This window comes from Dermacentor albipictus, chromosome 10, assembly GCF_038994185.2.
Source record: "Dermacentor albipictus isolate Rhodes 1998 colony chromosome 10, USDA_Dalb.pri_finalv2, whole genome shotgun sequence".
In the NCBI taxonomy this organism is placed as follows: Eukaryota; Metazoa; Arthropoda; class Arachnida; order Ixodida; family Ixodidae; genus Dermacentor; species Dermacentor albipictus.
The window spans coordinates 9152944-9160411 of NC_091830.1; positions in this window are offsets into that span (position 1 = coordinate 9152944).

A 7468-nucleotide genomic window follows, 5' to 3' on the forward strand; every position below is an offset into this window, starting at 1 on the left:
GGCAGAGAAGAGAATTACGCATTACGACGCACATCGTTCAAATTCCGGATCCGTGAGATACACCACATTCTACATTGCAAAAACCACTTTGCAATGTAGAATGTGGTGTATCTCACGGATCCGGAATTTGAACGATGTGCGTCGTAATGCGTAATTCTCTTCCCTGCCATTTACTAGTACATCGGCACTGAACCCTTTTTTCGTCTTGCTATTGTCGCCATTTCGCTTGCACCGCGGGAAGGGTAGCAAACAGCACGCTCGTCTGGTTGCTTTTCCTCTCCTTTGCTATCCCTGCTCTGTCTTTCTCTCTCCCCGCGAGTGCGACGAAATCGCATGTAACACTTATGGCACTGCAGCACTGTACAGGAAGGAAAGAAAAAGTGGAGAAGGAAAGGCAGGGATGTTAACCAGTTTAGCTCCACCGATTTGCTGCCCTACTCAGCGGAGCGGGATGCGGGGGCATGAAAGATGGAGATGAGAGAGAGAGCACATAGCAGAGCACACACATCGTTAGTTACCGTACAGGTGCATTCCTGAAAAGTGCGCAGGTAAACTTGGGACGAGCGTAAGAAATTTTACAACGACGCTCGTTTTTGTCGAGTTTGTGGCGCTCGCCATTTGTTTAACTACTCAGTTTTTAAGAATGCACCGACGCTGTCGCAGAACCCTGCCCTCTTTAATGGCACTGTTTTTCAAGAATGCAACCATACCAACTTGTGAGGTGTCCATACTTTTGAAACAACTTAGACATTACCGATGACTCGTTTTACGGATGACTCGTTAAAAAGAGCTGCGCAAATAAGTTGCTGCGGATTCAAATGAACTTCACGTGTAAGGCCACTTTCGTTTTCCTGTAATTTTTACAATTACCTTTCAAAGCGAAAATTAGGGATTCTGAACGTTCTTTGATTAACATACTGAGCACGTCGCCGTAAACCGGTCTTCTCTGCAGCACGAAAACGGCCGTCGCCCCTGAACACCTTGGCTATGAATTATGGGGTGTTCTTACGTGCCAAACTCACGTTTTGATTATGGGGCATGCCGTATAGTGAGGGACACCGGGTTAATTTTGACCGCCAGGGGACCTTTGACGGGCCGCCCGATGCACGAGACACGGTTGTTTTTGCATTTCGCCAACCATCGAAATACGGCGGCCGCGGCCCGGATTCGATCCCGCAACCTCGTGCTTCGCAGCGCAGCACACCAAAGCCGCTATAAGTCACCGCGGTGGGTCAGCTTAGCCATAACACGCGAAAAAAGGACAGCCTCGCAGATCGCCAAACAGTCACAAAGTTTAGCGTCTGTAAAGGCATCTTACAAAGCGCAAAACGGACGCGACAAAAAAAAAAGCATATACGAATTTACGGCGGCTTCCTGTAGGAAGACGCCGGCGCGCTGAGCCTTCGGAACATATCTTGCGGCACTGTTGACCTTGCGTTGCGCGTGTATTTGCAGAGCTGCGTCAACATATGTCGGCACGGAGTCGTATATAGTAGGCATACGTAGCGTGTGTCGTGTCTATACGCATAGAACTACATTCTCCGGCGTACGTGTCCATTATTCATTCGCATTTCCGCGTGGCCCGTCCTATGCGAATGTGAGGGGCCACGCCTGGTCAGCGGCGCGCAAACGTATGCAAACATGGGCGTCGTTGGCACGTCTTCGTCGCTCTCTTTCTCGCCGATAAATCTGCTCTCTGAGCGTGCAGCACGCTTCACGGCCACCGTAGCTTGTCTAGTATAGCAATTACCGAGGATCCTTGTGCTTATCTTTCGTGTATATATAGGCTGCCCACCTTTTGTGAAGACAATTGCGTTTCTCCAGTTCCGTGCGAACGGTTCAATGACAGAACGTTGATGTTTTTGGTTTACCGAGTGCGTTTAGTCACTTCGGCGTCTCACGTCCTGAATACTTTTACTTACTTTTCACTTTTGTGTGATTTTCGTATTTTCTTTTTTTAAATGTTATTTCTTTTCCTGGTTTCCATTTTCGTTTCTTTTATTTTCTGCCACACACATTCGTACATCGTGCCGCCGGCAGGCGCGATAAAGACGTAGACCACGCCACGTGACGTAGTCTACATCTACTGGTCTAATTTCCTGATAATTACAAGAGCCTGCAAAAAATTGAGTCCTCACATACTTTCGAATTGTAACACACGAAACACGTGACACATCGTCAAAGCCCAAAGCACACGAAAGCGGAAGATCACACTTGAGTAATCTGCGAAAGAAAACACACTTTGAATATTGTTAATTATGAAAGAAAGACAAAAAGGAAACCAAAGAAAACTAAAGACACGTTACCACGGCGAGTTTGCGTGGGAACGTCAAGAAGGCGTCGCCACCGTCTTTTGTTATCGCTTCTTTGTCGTCTCTCTTTTTTTTTTCTTGCTTACCAATATTTCTCTGTATTGTATAGTTTCAGACTCCGCGCGCTTCTCTCTCTCCCGTCATACTTCGCGGCCAAGAGTAACAGGAACCTCTGACAAGCGCCTACGTACGTTTACGCACACTCGATAATTAAAATTATGCAGATCCAACGGACATGTTGGAATCTGCGTGAAGCGAAGCTCTCGTGAAGCAGTTGAATAACTGCTGTAAACAGGCTCATATTTTAAACCATGTTTTGTAGAGCATAACAGTTACGTCCGCTCCACAGATCCCTGTTGGGCTTCATTGAACGCGACAACTAAACATCGGCGTCAAACGAAGCGCGAACAGCGCATGCGCGTGTCGGAAACATAACTGAAGGTACAGTGCGCGCTACTGACAGGCGCGCACATCCGGGTTCGGCGTGATGCGATGATGGGCGCGCGCTATAAGTGCAGTATTTTACCCTCTGTATTCGCACTTTCAAATAGAAGAGAACCAAAACAGAAACCAAAATATCGCAGTACAAGGGGAGCGTCATCTCGCAGCGCGGCCAGACAGGAGGAGGAGAAGGAGTAGATTTTAATGAAGAGAAAGGGGGAGAGGTCGGCCAGGAGAGCGTGTCTTTAGCCTGCTACTCCTCACTGGGGAAAGGGGAAGTGGGAAATACAGGGAAAGGTAGGTGGCGGGTGATTATGTTATGGTACAATGAGATACTATATACACGCAATACACGTAAGAGTAATCTTGTCCATACAAAAGGGTGTGCGCGCCTGTCAAAGGTGATGACCGGCTGATGCGGTGCATTGACCTCCAGCTACGCTTCGGGCACGCGCTGAAGCATTTGACGCAGCCAGTGGGCATATCATCTATGCTCCGTGCATGAAAAAAAGAAAAGAGGAAAACAAAGGCTCCGATGCCGCACCACCGGAATTGGCTGTCACTAACGCCTGTCTCTTCGCCATCGAAAGAGGGTCGATCGAGAGTGCAGTCAGTGACCACGACATCGGTGGGCACATTTCGGCCATCCGACGGCCAGCTTGTCACGTAGCCGGGACTCTGCTGCGTCAATTTTGTTGGACGACAATGCGCTGACTGGCCTTCAAACTCGGCAGCGGAGACATATTTCTTTGACGGCTCCTTCCACGAAAGAAAGAAAGAAAGAAAGAAAGAAAGAAAGAAAGTAAGAAAGAAAGAAAGAAAGAAAGAAAGAAAGAAAGAAAGAAAGAAAGAAAGAAAGAAAGAAAGAAAGAAAGAAAGAAAGAAAGATTGAAAGAGAAACGTAGCCTGGACGTTAGCCATCGTCTAGCACCGCTTTAACAGGAGAAAAACAACGCTTGCTCTTGTTTCCGGGCTCTCGGTGACACGACTGCGACGCAGATGGCGACAGCGCAGAGCTTTTCTTTCTGTCTTTGAACGTCGATGCGGGCCTTCTACCGCAACCTTGTTCCTTTTTTTCTTATTCCGTTTCTTTCACTCGAGTTTCACTCTGTGTTCCTTCGCAGGTGCACAGCATCCAACAGAATTCTCTTTCACTTACCTAACTCACCTTGTTATATTTTTTTGGCAATAGTACGAAAGAAAAAAAGAAATGACGAGAAAAAAACAACAACAAGAAAGCCAGACGCCCACCCAACATTGTCGCTGGCCTGCCGCCCATTGTCCACCTGCGGAAGACTTATTACCGTTTGTTTTCTCAGATCGCACACCTGACAAGCGGAACTTTTCTATATTTCACGCACAAACAAAGCGAAAAAAACTCTGTCTTATTAAGGGCCGCCTATTGTCGACGGTAAGGGGTGAACTATTCTTTACCAGGCACGTGGAACAAAACAATTACCGCCCATGCACCCCGTACAGATGGTAAACGAGCGAAGCTGGAATGTGCGGCCCCGGTGTTTATCGCTGGGTTAATTACGACGGTTTATTGAACTCTTTCTCAATTATTGGTTACGTCTTTATGTTTCTTAATGAGGTTACGCACGTTTGGCTTGGGTTTATCACATTGTTTACTTGAAATTCTACGCATTGTGCTTCATATAAACACCATCATAGAGAAGTGCGAAGAGCGCTTCATTCTGTTAATTCAGCGGGTTCATCAAAGTCTTTGTTAATTATGTTACGAATTTCTGCATTATAATGCCTTAATCATAGTGTTTACGACTCATTTATGCACTGTAGTCACCAACTGACACACCGGGCCCGAACATTTCATTTACTTAACAAAAGGAACACATTTTTGAACCTATTGCGAAGTCGGAGAGAGACTGCTGTGCGTGCGCTCTGCTGCGAGAGAGAAAGGACGTCACTATCGGCGCAGCCACTGTCGCGCCACACCTTTGCTGCGAGATAATTATGTTCTCATGATATTGTTTTAACCCGGTCCACCTACGTGTCCCTTCCCATATAGAGACATAAATACAGCTTCGCTGTAAAACGGCTGCCATGAGATGCGGTAGTTTCGAGAGGGTAACACAACGCTAAAGTACGTTAAGCGAGTGTTACATAGGACCATCACTAACAGACTAGCCAACACTAACAATACGAGATTTTCCTCTAACAACAATGTTTTGCTCCCTCGAATGAACACTAATTATGGAATGTTTACTTCGCTTTTTACGGCCATTAAATACTGGAACAAACTACCAACCAATACTAAAGGCTGCCGCACAACATTAACATTCAGGAGAGATACGAAGAAATATTTACTAACGACACTACTGGCTACTGATTCATTACTATAAGTATATATTGTGTGCAAATTTATCTTCCAGTTTTCAATGATTCTGCATTTGCCTAATGTATCGATAGCTTTTATTTATATTTTAATCTATATCTCCTTTTGTCTTCTTTTTTTCTCCTTTTTTAGGCGTATTAAAGTTTTGTCGCATAGTCTATGTAACCTTTGCACTTTGCTTATTGTAAGCATATATTTGTTTCTAGTTATCTGTTAGATAACCCTGTGCTCTTTGATATGTGTCCTTCCTATGTTTCCATAACGTGTCGGTTACTACATATTTATTTATTCATACGCTGTGTCGGTTTCACTTGCTTGTGTTTTGAACTTCAATTATTGTAAGCACCGTTTTGTATATGTTTATTTCCTTCATTAACTTCGTGTTTTCTGATGTTTGTCGCTGCTATGTTACCATAATGTATTAATTTCTGCATTTGTTAAATTACTAATAGGAGGTCCTCCTGACAGTTCTTGTAACTCCGGGATCTCCTTCTGTACTAAGGATGAATGATGAAATAAAAAAAAAGAGCTCGACAGTTCACACAAAACGACGACGCACTACATTTTATAATGCGCTACCACGCTGTAGTTCGACCTTACCATGTGCGGATGCTTGTTGTGTAATCCCCTTCCTTATAATGAACGAGAAGAAAGGGGGTTAACCGAGGGGCCCGATTTTTATTAAAGATATCATAAGAAGCCAACAAACAAGGACACCAAGGACAACACAGAGGAAATTACTTGTACTTATTAATTGAATTAAAGAAATGATAAATTAATGGCAACGAAAGTGGATGGAAAAACAACTTGCCGCAGGTGGGGAACGATCCCACCTCTTCGCATTACGCGTGCGATACTCTACCAAATGAGCTACTGCGGCGCCGTCTTCCCACCCACTTTCTGGGGTATTTATGTGTTACTACTAGAACTAACCTCGGGAGTGTTAGCCAGCGCCACCACTCACAAACCTTGGCGGCGGATGTGGAACATCCTTTCTGCCACAGGCGTCACGAGTACGTGATCTTTTTCGGTCCCACAAGGCTGATGCGGTGGAAACTGCATTGAACAGGAGTGGCTTGAGATAAGCTTGCATCTTGCATCACGAGGACTCAAGAACACCAAGAAATAACTATCGGGAAAATTACATCACCAGCCAAGCCGTAAGATAATTATACAGGTATGACACACACGTGGGAACCATACGTGCAGCAGAGCTTTAGTCTGGGCGTGTATAAGACATCCTACACAGCTAGCGGTGACTCCTAATGCTGCAATCGCATATGTATAGTTTCGTCCTATGCAGCGCGCAACGTAATGCAATGTTTACGTTTATCGACACCAAAGGTAGCAACATTAACCTCACGGAATTGCTATATACGTTTATGTACTGCACAGATCTCGAGCTACACCGAAATGAAAACACTAAATCTGCAGGACGCACGTTGTGAGACGTATCCGCAGCGATGTCATGAGTATACGGAGCCAATCGGCTAGTCTCGTCGAAGGAAGAATGGCGATGTCAAAGAAATGCGGCATATATCTGGCTAATTTATGCATCTAATATTGTGCTGCTGTTTAGGATTAGCAAAGAATGGGCGCACACAACAGTGGCACGTACTGAATTGCTAAATCAGAGAAAATGAAGCAAATCCAAGAATCCGTTGAACCCGCTATTCAATTAAAAATTTCGGTAGACTTTAGAGATAAGTATGAGCCGAGGAGGTCTATTACAATTTTTGTTAACCTCCTTAATATTGTACGACCGTATGAGCCAACCTTCAAATGTGCGCGAAACTGTGCTCTCTCTTTCTCCGCTATCTTTCTCTCTTCGTCCCCCCACCCCTTCTCCCACTGCAGGGTAGCAAACCGGACGTGTGTCTGATTAACGTCCCTGCCTTTCTTGTCTTCTATTTCTCTCTCTCTCTGTATGAGCCAACACTATAAGTACGGGTTTATGCCTTTATGGACCATTAGGATGAAACGTTTCAAGAAGACAGTTTTGAGTCATATTTGCCTTGCATTTAGAGGCATTAGCTTAAAAGACACAAAGGAAGACTGAAGATTTTTATTGCTAAAAGCTTATGATAAAGTTGCCCACAAGCGTCGTTAGATTTGCATACGAAACTTGCAGTCCAACCAGAGCAATCACGCAGGCTTTTGAAGACTGCGAATGCTAGCAACGCCTGCATTATCTGCTCCATTAAGAAATCGTGACACATCGCACTGTACCTTGCCAAAACCACTATCAGATTGTGATACACGCCGTACTGGGGAACTCTGGAATAATTTTGACAACCTGGGGTTTCCTAACGTTCACCCAATGCACAGTACACGGGCGTTCTTCCCTTTCGCCCCCATC